Here is a 16,333-nt window from a genome sequence, read left to right as displayed (position 1 = left end):
AATGTTCTACAAGCAGCTCTGACTACCCGTGGTCACCAGCCTGAGTTCCTTCTGGGTCCATTCAGAGTGGCTGGGGAAGGAGCTGTGAGGCAAGGAGCAGACAGCTGGACTCCTGTGACCTGGTCCAAAGATGCAGACTCAGAGCCAACTCCCTGGACCACCAGACTTCAGCACTTCTTATCTCCCTTGGATGTCTGCACTCAGGCCTCACTGCCCACCTGCGGAGAGGCCACCATCTGCAGACTGGAGATGGGGCCTGAGTGGGAACATGAGTGCTCTCCAGCCTCAGTGAAGCTCAGCCTTCACCCAACTGTGAATCATACATAGCACCCAGGTTAAGAATGAGAACAGTGGACACAGACACCCTGGTTCCAGACCTGACTCTGGCCATCTTCACGTGTCTCCTATTGCTTCTGTTGTGATAAATTTCAAATATATTGCAAACTAGAGAGAGAGGAGCTGCTGCTGGCTCTGGCTGCTTTTGTGCACCTGCTGAGTTCCTTCTCACCTTACACAACCTGAGCTTTATGACCTAGAGCAAGGTACTTCCCTCTGAACCTCAGGTTTCTGTCTGTAAAAAGCCATACGAATGGCAGGTAGTGGGGTGTTACAACTGACCTATGAGCTCAGGCAGGCCAGGTGAGCCCAGGTAAATGGAAGCCCCTTCTACCATTTCATCTGGCCCCTCCCTCTTGAATTCATGCCCAGTCATTACCTCCATCACCCTCTTAATCCTCACCACATCCTTGGGAGGGGGTGTGGCCGTACAGGAATTATTAACCCCTTTTACAGATGAGAAAATTGAGGGGTAAAGCAGAAAACTGACCTGTCACATCCCCATGAGGGAGCCTGGGCTTCTGACTCTCTGTGTGCCTGTCCTTCTGTTTAACATGTTAATTTATGGTGATCTCTCACGTGTGGTGAGGAAGAGGGTAGAGCCTCGTGGCTAAAAGCCAGTTAGGAACCAGACCACCTGGGTTCCAATCTAAGCTCTGCAGCTACTAGGGCAAGTCACCTAACCTCTTTGTTCCTTGGTTTCTTTCTAAGTAAAATTAGTATTCTGAGAGTACTTATATTGTTAATAATAGTAACATTAGTCTTATTACAATACATTGTGAGAATTAAATGAGTGAACACAGGTAAAACAGAATGATCTAGAACATAGTAGGTGCTATGATTTAAGTGTGTCCCCCAAAAGTCGTGTGTTGGAAATTTAATCCCCAACCCAACAGTATTGGCAGGTGGGGCCTAATGGGAGGTGCTTAGGCCGTGAGGGCTCTGCCCCCATGAATGGATTTTTAAAATCTGCTATAAAGAGGATTGTGGGAGTGAGTCCTCTTTCTTCTGTTCCTCCTCCATGTAAGGACACAGTGCTCCTCCCCTCCAGAGGATGCAGCGTTCGAGGCACCATCTTGGAAGCAGAGGGCTCTCTTGCTGGGAACGTGAGGCTGAATGAGGGATGCAAAAATGCATGAGGCCACTGGGTACCTTCTCTCCAGTGGATGCAGGACTTGAGAGGAGGTGAGTCTGACTGGTCTGGGTGATGCCTGCTTGGAGCTACTTTTGCCAGCAGCCACAGGAATGTGCATTTCCCAAACCCCTTCCCAGCTGCCCTGACCACTGGCAGTTAGCCCGGGGAGCCACATTTTCCCACAGCTCACAGTGCCTCTCCAGCGGCAGCTGCAGAAAGCCCTCTCTTTGTTTAGACTCTGTTTCCGAGGTCAGATCTCCTCAGCCAGCAAGACTCTTCAGCTAATGATGTCCATGGAGACAGAGGAGGCTGCTACACACAGCTTTGCCCAGGAGTTGCCCCAGGGTGAGACAATTGCCACGGGCAGTTCAGCCTGCAATGGAGCAAGGTTGGTGAGCACATCCCAAGGGGCAGGAGACCTGAAAGACAGGGTTGAAGGAGTCTTTTCATGAGTATCCTGCAGCTGCCTCCTCCTTGTACTCAAGGAGGGCAGACAGGCCCAGAGACCTCTGTCACCAGGAGTCAGGGCAGAGCCAGGCTTGCAATCCAGGGCTGCTGCCTGCTCCATCCTCCAGACAGTGGACCCCAAACTTAAGCAGGCATCAGGATTACCTGGAGGGCTTGGTTAATCACTGACCAAGGGGCCCCACCTCCAAGTTTTGATTCAGTAAGTCTGGCATAAGGTCTGAGGATTTGCCTTTTAACAAGTTCCCGGTGATGCCTATGCTGCTGGTCCGGGAACCACACTTTGAAAAATCATTATTTTAGGAAGCTGCCTTGTGCCTAGAAAGGTGGAATGGAGCCCAAGAATGAGGTGCTGAGGAGGTAGGAATAGCAACTGCCTTCTGGAAGGAAATGGAGGACAGAGTAAAAATAAACTGGAAGGTTCTAGGATAGGCAGGCTTCAGGGGGAGGCTGGGTGGAGGAGGAAGAGGCGGAGCCTGGGTCCATTCAGACTAGAGTGAGGCCAGGTGCCTGGAAAGCAAAACTTAAGGAGACACTCACTCTTAGGTTTGTACAAGCACAAGGTCAGCAGCTGCAAGAACCTGAGAGGGACTGTCTCTTTAAACATTGTGGGCCGGGCGCAGTGGCTCACGCCTGTAATCCCAGCAGTTTGGGAGGCCGAGGTGGGCGGATCATGAGGCCAGGAGATCGAGACCATCCTGGCTAACATGGTGAAACCCCATCTCTACTAAAAATACAAAAAAGTAGGCAGGGCATGGTGTCATGTACCTGTAGTCCCAGCTACTTGGGAGGCTGAGGCAGAAGAATGGCATGAACCTGGGAGGCGGAGCTTGCAGTGAGCCGAGATGGTGCCACTGCACTCCAGCCTGGGCGACAGAGCGAGACTCTGTCTCCAAAAAATAAAAATAAAATAAAAAATAAAATAAAATAATAAATAAATAAAAATAAAATAAAATAAACATTGTGCACTAGCACCTGACTTGCTTCATTCCAGTCCCAGCTCTGCCCTTGAGGTCCCCATGTGTCTGTCAGGCTGTCAAGTCAGCAGTGCAGTCAGTGTTTTCATGAGTAGCGACCTTCTGTGGGGCTCTGCATTCCTGATGGAAAACTCCTCTTGGTTAGAAGCATGGCATTTAAAAGCCTAGGCCAGGAAGAAGGTAGGTGCACATGTGTGAAAGTGAGAGAAAGAGAAGACCTGTAAAGAAGGCAGCCAAAGGGACGCATGGCAGTGTGTAGACTCCCTTCTAATTGAAGGAGTCTGGATGCCTGAAACAGTGGCATCAACACCACCTGGGGAGCTTTAAAAAATTCCATTGCCTGGCCGGGCGCGGTGGCTCAAGCCTGTAATCCCAGCACTTTGGGAGGCCGAGACGGGCGGATCACAAGGTCAGGAGCTCGAGACCATCCTGGCTAACCCCGTGAAACCCTGTCTCTACTAAAAAATACAAAAAACTAGCCAGGCGAGGTGGCGGGCGCCTGCAGTCCCAGCTACTTGGGAGGCTGAGGCAGGAGAATGGTGTAAACCTGGGAGGCGGAGCTTGCAGTGAGCTGAGATCCGGCCACTGCACTCCAGCCTGGGTGACAGAGCGAGACTCCGTCTCAAAAAAAAAAATTCCATTGCCCAGGCCACACCCCAGAATCTACATTTTAGCAGGATTGCCAAGTGATGTAGGCACAGGAACATTGGGATCACCTGGAGAGTTTTGTAAAATACTGATGCCTGGGCCATGACCCAGAGATTCTGATATAACTGCTCTGGGTTTGGTGTGTGCTCTGGGGTTTTAAAACTTCCCACGTGTTCTCAGGTGCCACAGAGTCTGAGTACCATTGGTGTAGACAGCCTCAGAGGTCTTTAGAATTGGTGTTGGAGGCAGTGTGACACAGGAGAACTCACACAGGATTTTAGTATTTGGAGTGCAAATTCCAAACTTGACTCTGCCACTAACTAGCTATGTTGGCCTTGGCCAGATCATTTTTCTCTCTCAATTTCCTCAACAGTCAAATGGGAATATTAACAACCTCCCTGGACCAAAAAGTTAATTATGATTAATTATTAGAGTTCAAGGGAGTCTTGGGTAACATTTAGTCATGGATCCTCAATTTTACCCTTGAGAAAGCTTAAGACCTCTCTGGGTTTCAGTTTCGCCACTTGTAAAATTTAGAGATTGGACCACTAAGGGCTAGTTATGGTTTAAATGTGTCTCCCGAAAGCACATGTTGGAAACTTAATCCCCAGTGCAGGGTTGAGAGGAGAGGCCTAGAGAGAGATGATTAGGGCATGAAGGTAACGCAAATGCATGAATGCCATTATTGTGGGAGTGTGCTCCTTATAAAAGGACAGGTTCACCCCGTCCTCTCTCTCACCTTCACTTTGCCTTCTGCCATGGGATGACACAGCAAGAAGGCCGTCTCCAAATGTGGCCCCTTGATCTTGGACTTCCTAGCCTCCAGAACCATGAGCCAAAATATCCATCCATTATAACTTACCCAGTCTGTGGTATTATGTCACAGCAGCATAAAACAGAGTAAAAGAGGCCTTTCTCCAATCCACTGTGCATGTTTCTCCCATTGTGCAATGGTTCCTTCTGGCAGCAATTCCTGCCCTATCTTTCTTAATGCAGTGCTTCCTACCTTTCCACTCAAGAGTGGCTCCAGCACCCCTTCCTTCACGGTTCTCTCTCCCTGCACCCTTCATCCTGGCCTAATTAAACTATAGGTTTACATCTCTTATGGGCTCAGAGTTTACATCTTTTAGGGAGCCTTCCCTGACTCTCTCCTCTCAGGCCCAGGTTAGAGGTGCCCTATTCTCCCCAGCCCCTCTAGCTCTTTCTCTCATCTGATCACCAAACAGATTATAAGAGCCCTGTGGGCACTCTGCATGTCTACGTTGTATCTCCAGTAGGTTTTCACCAATTAAGTGTCTGAAAGTTAAAGGAATAGCATTGGGAGTCTGTAATCAATCTATTTTACAACAAACTGTTGCTCAAAACTTGTAGCCTTTGCCATCTGCATTCAACTTAATGTGTAGAAGGTAACTGAAGCGTGAGGAAGGTCTCATTAATTTCATTAATCGAGGTTCTTCCCTCCTGACACTACCTCAATTATCTAACTGCTGGAGGAACAGTTTTCTGGATGGTGAAAGAGCAAGTGATTTACAGGCCTCGGTGGATCTCAGCCATAGCCTCTGTTTAGAATGCACTTTTCTATCTGCTGGCTGCGGCTGGAAAGATGGCAGGGCCAGAATGGTTATAATCCCACTACAGTAGGAACTGCTTGAGGGCCGGCATTGTGTCTGTTTGGTTCACTGAAGTATTCTTGGCACATGGTAAGCACTCAGTAAATATTAACATCTGCTCAATAAGAAGCCTTTCATACAGACGACAGAAAGAGAGACTTCGGAGGGCTGGGTGGCTCACCCAAGCCCACAAAGCTGAAGCTTCAGAACTGAGAAGTCCCTACTTCCTGTGCAAGGCCCCTTTCTACTGTCCAGGACATGCAGTATCTGACCTGGTGCAGAATTTATGCTCCAAAACGTACCAACATTTTATGTCCCTTTCACTCACACCACATCACTTCAAGGGCTGGAGTGATGGTACTTAATCCTGGTGCCTTGCAGAAGTCTTAGGAACACATTTTCCCACAGCCCAGCATCTTTGGCTTTGGCCCCTGTGGAGCCAATGCGCTGGTGTGATTGAGTATGCCCAGTGACAGTTTGCTGTCTGGTCAGATTCCTAACTGCCCACCTCACTGTAAGCACAAAGCAAAAGGGTCCCCGCACCCCCTGCTCCAGCCCTCAGCTCAGCACCTGGCAGGGACACTTAGTGCTCAAAGAGAAGAGCAAAGAGAGGCTAAACGAAGCACTTCGCACTTTCTTCTAAGTCAGGCAGGGGCAGAAGGTGGCTGTGACATGGCAATGGCAGGGGGCTCAGTCAGCGGGAAAACCATCCCCTTCATTATCCTCCAGCAGTAATTGATGGGAAACCACGACACCTGCCCAGAGAAGTCAACGGCCAGCTCCCGATCACATTTCCTAGTTTCTTTTAACACTTGCTGTTAACAGGACAATTGGTGACCTAGAGAGGATTTGGCTTTTAGTCTTAGCTCCACCACTAACTTACCAAGTCCACCTGAGTCAGTCAGTCTGTACCATCCAGGAAAAGCTGCCTTAAAGGAGTGGAAATGAATGATAGCAGTAGCTATTATTTGTGTAGTACTTGATAATTTTTAAGTACTTTCACATACATCTTTTCATTTAGTCTTGAGAGCAAGTCTGTGCACCCATTTTGCAGGGGAACAAGTAGAAAAATGGGTTAAAGACTTGCCCATGGTCAGTCACACAAGCATATGAAGCATGACGGGGACTTGAATCCATGTATTCTGACTAAAACTCTCATATTTTTTTCCTTCTTTCTTTTTTATCTTCTTTTTCCTTTGTTCTTCTTCCGTCACCCAGGCTGGAGTGCAGTGGCACAACCACAGCTCACTGCAGCCTCAACCTCCTGGGCTCAATCGATCCTCTCATCTCAACCTCCCAAGTAGCTGGGACCTCAGGCATATGCCACCATGCCCAGCTAATTTTTGTAATTTTTGTAGAGACGGGGTTTCGACACATTGCCTGGGCTGGTCTCCACCTCCTGGGCTCGAGTGATCTACCTGCCTCAGAGTCCCAAAGTGCTGGGATTACAGGCGTGAGCCACCATACCTGGCCTCACTTTTTTCTCTTCATTGCCAGTCAACTGACTTGGACAAACATTTTCTGATCATATGTTATGCCCAGACCGTTTATTCCCCGAAGAAGACCACCAGAGTCCAGAGTCAAAGCTAAACAGCAAGGATCTTTATTACAGGTTCGAACCTGGAGCTCTCACTTGCTCGTGAAACGAGACGGGCAGGAGAGCTCCAGGTTTGAACCTGTAATAAAGATCCTTGCTGTTTAGCTTTGACTCTGGATTCTGGTGGTCTTCTTCGGGGAATAAACGGTCTGGGCATAACAAATGGGGGCTCGTCCGGGATTTCCCCCAAGCCCACCAGACCCCCAAGTCAACGGATCTTAATCTGTAGGTAAGCCGGCTTTGTCACTGTCTCTGTCTTTGTCTCTGTCTGTCTCCCTGAAATTTCGCGAAATCTGTAATCTGTAATCTGTATTGGTCTGTTCTGTAAGTGGCACGGTCTTGGCGGACGCGCTAGAAGACAGCCACTCGGGACTGGTGGGAGACGTTCCCCAGTGCCCATCTGGGGGCCTCCATCCTTGGTTGCCCCGTCTGACTCAGGTCGGAAGTCCGACACGCGCTCGCGAATGCTCATCGTTATCACTGTCTGTCCGTTATTGTTAAGTGTTAAGTGTAAGCCCAAAACAAAACATAAAACCTTTTCTTCCCCTTCCAGGACCGGACCTGTCGGATACTCCCCTCTGCTTCACACTCATTTTCGTCCCCCCTTCTCTTTGTAGGAGCAGTCCAAAGATGGGCAACAACCAGAGCACGCCGCTCTCACTCCTTGTTACCAATTTTAAGGATGTGAAGGCTCGGGGGCATAACTTAAGCGTAGAGCTAAAGAAAGGAAAGCTAGTTACTTTCTGCCATTCGGAATGGCCCTCTTTCGGCGTAGGGTGGCCCTCCGAAGGAACTTTCTGTCTCTCTATTATTACTAAGGTAAAAACTAAGATTTTCCTGCCAGGGCAGTCAGGACATCCTGATCAAATTCCTTATATTCTAGTGTGGCAAAATCTTGTGGAAGACCCACCGCCCTGGATAACTCCATTCATCCTTGAGCCTTGCAAGGTCCTAGTAACGCGACCTACAAGACAAAGGACTCCCTCTGCTCCCTCAGCCCCTGTGCTGCCAGACAGCCAGGACCCCCTAACGTTAGAACCCACATTTCCCCCACCATATCCGCACCTTATCCCGCAGGACCCAGTCCCCCAGGGTGGTGCTTCCGTAGAAGGAAATGGAGAAGCGGAAGCAGCCGAGAGCAAAAGTAACCTGGGGGGGCCGGCCGGCCGAACACGAGGCCGCGTACAGCGGGACCAAGCTTCCCGACTCCCTGACTCCACTGTAGCCCTGCCTCTCAGAGAAATAGGATCGCTCGATGATACCAGGCTCTCCCGTCTCATGTATTGGCCTTTTTCCACCAGTGATTTATACAATTGGAAGTCCCAAAATGCTCGGTTCTCAGATAATCCCAAAGATCTAACCTCGTTGTTAGACAGTGTCATGTTTACTCACCAGCCGACCTGGGATGACTGTCAACAGCTCCTCCGAATCCTGTTCACAACGGAGGAGCGGGAAAGAATCCAAGTTGAGGCCAGAAAGCTGGTTCCAGGAGATGACGGCCAGCCAACTGCAAATCCTGACCTCATTAACGCAGCTTTTCCTTTGACCTGGCCCAGATGGGACTACAACACGACAAAAGGTAAGGGACGACTGCTCATTTATCGCCAGACTCTAATGGCAGGTCTCCGGGCTGCAGCTCGCAAGCCCACCAATTTGGCTAAAGTATATTCTGTGTTACAAGGTAAGACAGAAAGCCCCGCTGTGTATTTAGAGAGATTAATGGAAGCCTTCAGACAGTTTACCCCTATGGACCCGGAAGCACCGGAAAATCAGGCAGTGGTAGTAATGTCCTTTGTAAACCAGGCAACACCAGATATTAAAAAAAAACTCCAGAAATTAGAAGGTTTAGAGGGAAAGCAGATTCAGGACCTCCTTCAGATGGCCCAGCGAGTTTATAATAATAGGGATACTCCAGAAGAAAAACAGTTCAAGGCAACCAAAGAAATGACCAAAGTCTTAGTAGCAGCTTTCCCCCAGGCAGGAAATGGACAAAACAGAAAGCAGAAAAAGCAAGGCCCTAGGCAAGGATTAGAAAAAGATCAGTGTGCTTATTGCAAGGAACGTGGCCACTGGATTAAAGACTGCCCAAAGAAACGGAGACCAGCTAACCCTACCTCCGTACTCGTTACCCAGGACTCTGACTAAGGAGGACGGGGTTCGGACCCCCTCCCCGAACCCAGGGTAACTTTGCAAGTGGAGGGGTCCCCAGTTCACTTTTTGGTCGATACTGGGGCGGAACGCTCAGTCCTAACCAAACCAATTGGAAAAATGTCTAAGAAAACATCCTGGGTGCACGGGGCCACAGGCATCAAAAAATACCCCTGGACAACCCAGAGGACTGTAGACTTAGGAACGGGAAAAGTCTCCCATTCCTTCCTAGTCATCCCAGAGAGCCCCTGCCCTCTACTAGGGAGGGACTTGCTGACAAAGATGGGGGCCCAAATCCACTTTGAGCCAGAAGGGCCCAAGATAACTGATTCCCAAAACAGGCCAATATCTATCCTGACTGTCACCTTAAAAGATGAGTACCAACTCCATCAAGAGCAAAAGCCCCCCGATCAGGAAATTAACTCTTGGCTCCAGCGTTTCCCTGAAGCGTGGGCAGAAACTGGGGGCTTAGGGCTAGCTAAACATCGACCTGCCATATTTGTGGAAGTTAAGCCAGGGACGGACCCGGTTCGGGTTCGGCAATATCCTATGCCCCTGGAGGCAAGAGAAGGAATTACGCCCCATATCCGCCGACTCCTAGACCAGGGAGTCCTACGGGCTTGCCACTCATCCTGGAATACTCCACTGTTACCTGTTCATAAACCCAACAGTACGGACTACAGGCCAGTACAAGATTTAAGAGAAGTTAATAAAAAGGTCATGGACATACATCCCACTGTGCCCAATCCATACACCCTTCTGAGTGCCTTACATCCCAAAAAACAGTGGTATACCGTTCTTGATCTAAAAGACGCTTTCTTCAGCCTTCCTCTGGCTCCCAAAAGTCAAGAACTCTTTGCATTTCAATGGACGGATCCTGAGAGGGGCATCAACGGTCAGCTAACATGGACCAGACTGCCACAAGGGTTCAAGAACTCGCCAACTCTGTTCGATGAAGCCCTTCATGAAGATCTGGGTGAGTACCGGCGGCAACACCCTGAAATAACTCTTTTGCAATATGTTGATGATCTCTTAATAGCGGCCAGGTCCCCGGAAACTTGTGTTCAAGGGACTGAGGACCTCCTGAAGACTCTGGGGGAGCTAGGCCACCAAGCCTCAGCAACAAAGGCTCAGATCTGCAAGTCGGAGGTAACTTATCTGGGGTACCTATTAAAAGGGGGGCAACGCTGGCTAACCAAAGCCCGAAAGGAAACAGTCCTACGCATCCCTAGACCCCAGTCAACACGGCAAGTGAGAGAATTCCTGGGGTCGGCAGGGTTCTGTAGGTTATAGATACCCGGATTTGCTGAGTTAGCCAAGCCCCTATACCAGGCAACAAAGGAACGGCAGCCCTTCAATTGGACGGAAGAGGCTGAGCTGGCCTTTCAGCAAATCAAAACTGCCTTGTTATCAGCCCCCGCGCTGGGGCTCCCTGATGTCTCCAAGCCCTTCCACTTATACGTGGATGAAAGTAAGGGTGTTACAAAAGCCGTGTTAACACAGTACCTAGGCCCCTGGCAGAGGCCAGTTGCCTATTTGTCAAAAAAATTAGATTCAGTGGCTGCTGGCTGGCCACCCTGCCTCCGGATAATCGCGGCGACCGCCCTAATGGTCCGAGACGCTGATAAACTTATCATAGGGCAAGAGTTGCGCGTTATAACCCCGCATGCCATTGAAGGCATCCTCCGGCAGCCACCGGACCGATGGATGAGTAACGCCCGGCTCACCCACTATCAAGGACTGCTGTTAAACCCCCTCAGAATAACTTTTCTGCCCCCAACCTCTTTAAACCCTGCTTCACTGCTGCCAAATCCAGACTTGGACGCCCCGTCCCATGAGTGCACTGAGATACTGGTTCAGGTGCATGGGGTGCAGGAGGACCTGCAAGATCGTCCGCTCCCCGACACAGAACTCATCTGGTTCACTGATGGCAGCAGCTACGTCCACCAAGGCCAGCGGTATGCAGGAGCAGCTGTAACGTCAGAGACTGAGGTAATCTGGGCGGAACCCTTGCCTCCAGGGACATCGGCCCAAAGAGCCGAGTTGATAGCACTCACACAGGCCCTCACCCTAGGGGCAGAGAAAAAACTAACAGTATACACGGATAGCCGCTATGCTTTCACTACTGCGCACATACATGGGGCCATCTACAGAGAGAGGGGACTATTAACAGCTAAAGGCAAAGAAATAAAAAACAAGCAAGAGATCCTAGCTCTATTAACTGCTTTGTGGAAACCAAAGAAATTGGCTATTGTACATTGCCCTGGGCATCAGAAACCAACTACGCCAATTGCTCGAGGCAACTTCTTAGCCGACCAAACCGCAAAGAGCATAGCAAAAGCTCCCAGTCAGCTCCTCGCGCTCTAGCTCCCTGATCCTGGCCCGTGAAATTTGCCATGTTTTCCCAACTATACCGAACAGGATCACGAATGGATGGACACACTTCCCCTAAAACAGGTTCAAAATGGGTGGTGGACTGATATAAATGACCAAACCATCCTACCAGAAAAATTAGGACGGCAGGTGTTGGAACATATCCACCGGACAACCCACCTGGGTGCCCGGCGAATGATAGACTTAATCAGGCACGCCAAGTTCAGAATCAGACGCATAGCTGAACTGGCCAGCGATGTCACAACAAATTGCAAAGCCTGCCAACTGAACAACGCTTGCCCCCAAACCCAGACCGCCACAGGAATCAGGTGTAGAGGAACTAGGCCTGGTATCTATTAGGAAATAGACTTTACTGAGATAAAGCCTGAAAAATATGGGTATCAGTACTTACTTGTCTTTGTAGATACTTTTTCAGGATGGACAGAAACGTTCCCAACTAAGAGAGAAACTGCTCAGGTTGTAACAAAAAAAATTTTGGAAAAACTCCTCCCCAGGTATGGCTTTCCCATCCAAATAAGGTCAGACAATGGACCAGCCTTCGTTACTAAGGTAAGTCAGGATTTGGCTTCCATTCTTGGGGCAAATTAAAAATTACATTGTGCTTATAGGCCCCAAAGCTCAGGACAGGTAAAAAGGATAAATCGGACTCTAAAGGAGACCTAAACTAAATTGACCATGGAGACTGGCGCTAATTGGGTAGTACTTCTCCCCTACGCTCTGTTCCGGGCCCGAAATACCCCTTACAGACTAGGCCTCACACCATATAAAATTATGTATGGCAGACCCCCACCCCTGGTCCCCAGTCTAAAAGATGACTTACTCAAACCTGAAACTGAAAATGTCTCTGAGCTCTTGTTCTCCTTACAAGCCTTACAGAAAATTCACCAGGAAATTTGGCCCAGACTACAAGAACTGTACGAGGCAGGACCTCCGCCAACGCCTCATCCGTTCCAGCCGGGAGACTGGGTCCTAGTCAAGCGCCACCGGCAAAAAACTCTTCAACCCAGGTGAAAAGGACCACTGCAAGTACTCCTGACTACTCCCACCACTCTCAAGGTAGAAGGCATCGCTTCGTGGATCCACTACACACACGTCAAACCAGTGGACCCAGCATCCGACCTTCTCGGGCCATCTGGAGCACCGGTTACATGGACTGTAGACAAAGCTAAGAACAATCCCTTAAAGCTAACCCTGCGCCGTCATCCCCATAACCGTAACCATGTCCAGCTTACCTATGCTTTTATGCCTTATGCATCTGACTCTTCTCACTGCTGCGCCATCTAATCCCTATGTCTGGAGGTTCTGGCTCTATGAGAGCAAAACTCACCCCGGGGAAACCCCCCAAGCGGGTAAACTGCTAGCTAGCGCAGACTGCCCCCCCTCAGGGTGTAATACTATAGTTTACCTCAATTTCACTAGGTTCCAGATTGCCCAACCAGCAATGCCCATGATCTGTTTTGAATATGATCAAACTGAATATAATTGTAAAAATTATTGGTGACACCAGAGTGCAGGTTGCCCATATAGCTACTGTAAGACACACTCTGTCCGATACTGGAAAAAACAACAAAGGTGGTATTTTTACAAAACTGAGTCTCCCGTCACTTACACTTGGATAATTAGAGACCCATGGGACTCTCGGTGGAAAACCCCACAACATGGGGGAGTATATTACTCATCAACTAGTACCTGGCCCAGTAGCTATTTATATCTGTGGAGAAGTCTAGTCCAGATTCAACCCTTAATCCATACACAAATCCACAGGCAAGAAACCAAGCTATCACAAGACTTGCAGCCCTTCTCCTGGCTAACCCTACTACAGGAAGGCCTAGCATTTGCCAACCTCACCGGTTTAGGCGACCTGTCCTCTTGCTTTATGTGTACAACCCTAGGAAGACCACCATTAACGGCTGTTCCTCTATCCTCCCCTCCCACAAACTATACAGGTTTTAACTCATCAATAGTCACGATACCCGATGTGGCCCTGTACCGTGACCCATACCAAGAAAAATACCCCTATTGTTATTCAGCATTTAGCAACAGCCTCTGTAACCAATCGGCTACATACCCTAATAGTCCCATATATGCTCCCCCTGGTGTGTTCTTCTGGTGTAATATGACTCTGTTAAAAACTCTGTCCAAAAGCATCTCTGACGGACAGTTGTGTATCCCTGTTACCCTAGTTCCCCGACTGACACTGCTAACCCCGGCAGAGTTCATAGGCTGGGCAGGGACCGCCCCAACTAAAACTGCGCGACATAGACGAGCAGTTTTTCTACCACTAATTGCCGGAATATCCTTAACCACCTCTGTCGTCGCAGCGGGGTTAGCAGGAGGGGCCCTACAACACTCCATGATAGAAAACGACAAGCTGTTACAACAATTCTCTGTTGCTATGGAAGACTCCGCCTATTCCCTAGCCTCCCTTCAGTGGCAGCTCACCTCCCTAGCACAGGTCACCCTTCAAAACCGCAGAGCCTTAGACTTACTCACGGCTGAGAAAGGAGGTACCTGTATGTTCCTCAAAGAAGAATGCTGTTTCTATATAAATAAGTCAGGGTTAGTTAAGGAAAGGGTCCAACACCTACACAAACTAAGCTTAAAAATGAAAAAGCAACAATTCACTACAGCCGCTAACAATTGGTGGAGCTCTTCAATGTTTTCCCTTCTGGCACCCCTTTTAGGCCCCCTAATGTCTTTACTACTTCTATTCACTATAGGCCCCTGTGTGGTAAATAAAATTTTACAATTTGTCAAAGAAAGGTTTGATACCATCCAACTAATGGTCCTCCGTAGCCATCACCAGCCTCTCCTGCACCCAGAAAGTGAGGCTACATTATAAGACTCTGGAAATCCAAGATTGGACATCCAGTTACTTATAGGAGGGGGAAATGAAAGGACACAAAGATACAAAAATGCGTACCCTCCCTTCCTCCCCCCGATGTTGCTAAACTCTTTGTTCTGCTTTCTAATCTCTGCACGTACCAGAGGTTTCGTAAGTTCTGTAAGTACATGTTTTTCTTTCTGAGGCCAGGTCACAAGGAATGTTTAAGTAAGATAGCCAGGTCACAAGGTGTGTTTAAGCAAGATAGCCATAAACTGGTTGTGCAACCTGACGCAATATAATTAACTGCCTTTGTGTAAAACTGCTCTTCCGCCTCAAGGGTTGTACTGAAATATCAGAAATGGCGGGAACCAATCATAGTTTGCCAAATCGCTTTGTTCAAACTCCAGCCAATCATACCTCTAATTTGTATAATGATTCTATGCCTACTTTCCTTAGACTATATAACATTGTTCGGAGCTCAGTGGGGGAGCTCTCCTGCCCGTCTCGTTTCACGAGCAAGTGAGAGCTCCAGGTTCGAACCTGTAATAAAGATCCTTGCTGTTTAGCTTTGACTCTGGACTCTGGTGGTCTTCTTCGGGGAATAAACGGTCTGGGCATAACACATACACTGCAAGCAAAGCACTGTGGACAAGACAAACATAAAGAGGCCATAGTTCCTGCCCTCTAGAAGCCCAGAGTCCAGTGGCAGGATCAGGCACATACTTTACCAGCAGCCCTGGGGGGAACAGAGGGTGGCCATGGCAGAAGTGTTACAGGACAGGGGTCCTGATCCAGACCCCAGGAGGGGTTCTTGGATCTCCTAGAAGAAAGAATTCAGGGCGAGTCCACAGTGCAAAGTGAAAGCAAGTTTATTAAGAAAGTAAAGGAATAAAAGAACGGCTACTCCATAGAGCACACCCGAGGGCTGCTGATTGCCCATTTTTATGGATATTTCTTGATGATGCGCTAAACAAGGGGTGGATTATTCATGCCTTCCCTTCTTAGACCATATAGGTTAACTTACTGAAGTTGCCATGGCATTTGTAAACTGTCACGGCGCTGATGGGAGTGTAACAGTGAGGATGACCAAAGGTCACTCTTACTGCCATTTTGGTTTTGGTGGGCTTTGGGTGGCTCCTTTACTGCAACCTGTTTTATCAGCAAGGTCTTTATGACCTGTATTTTGTGCTGACCTCCTGTTTCATCCTGTGATTTAGAATGCCTTAACCATCTGGGAATGCAGCCCAGTAGGGTTCAGCTTCATCTTACCCAACTCCTGTTTAAGATGGAGTTGCTCTGGTTCACTTGCCTCTGACAGAAGGGGTGGATGGCCCTATCAGGGTGGAGTGGGTATGGCTGCATGAAGGGGGTGATGTGTAACACTCCCTGGAAGGAGGAGTAGGGGCTCAGGAGGAAAGAGAGAGGGTGGAAGAGTCAGAGACTTGTCACTGTCAGACACTAGGAGTGTGCAGAGGGGACAGAGGGTTCCCAGTGTCCAAAGATACAGTAGGAGGGGAAGCCGGAAGTTTCTCTGACCCAGAGCAGAAAGAGACCAAAGAGTTCAAATTTCTTTCTGCCTGTGGCTGGGAAATTGAAAGGCTTTAAACACTGTCACCTAGCTCAGATTTACTTTAAAAATTAATTTTAAAATGATGTTCTTGCTATATGTTGTTTACAAACAGAAGCAAAGGAAAAAATAAAAGTCACCTTTAATCACCTTGCCTGAAGATAACCAATATTTTCTACGAATATTTTTCTAAAATGTCATACAGTTAATACTCCTTTGTAAACTTTTTTCACTCATTTTTTTGTGAACATCTTTCATGACATCAAATATCCTTCTTCAACTATGGTTCTAATTTTTGGAGACTCATAGACTCCGCTAAAGATGTGATGAGCATAGACCCTCTCCCAGAAAATGCACATTCCCAAACACACACCCGTCATGTCTGCCAGACAGAAATGCCGGCCCAGGGTTGCCATTTCTTTGGATTTTTCCAGAGAGCTGGAAATCCATTTCTCATGTTAAGTATTCTGATTTTTAAAGGTTGGCAACTAACTCAAAATATTAAAAAATAAAAGCAAAACTAAAACACTGTGGGGACCAAATAAACTTGTCGAAGGTCTCAGTCTCTTCTGGAGAAGCTGGTTTATAATCTCCGGCCAAGGCCAAGGTTGAAGGGATTTAGGGCTTAT

Source organism: Macaca nemestrina, chromosome 14, assembly GCF_043159975.1.
Source record: "Macaca nemestrina isolate mMacNem1 chromosome 14, mMacNem.hap1, whole genome shotgun sequence".
NCBI classification, from domain to species: Eukaryota; Metazoa; Chordata; class Mammalia; order Primates; family Cercopithecidae; genus Macaca; species Macaca nemestrina.
The sequence above is the reverse complement of the archived record's forward strand: the minus strand, read 5'-3'. Positions refer to the sequence as shown.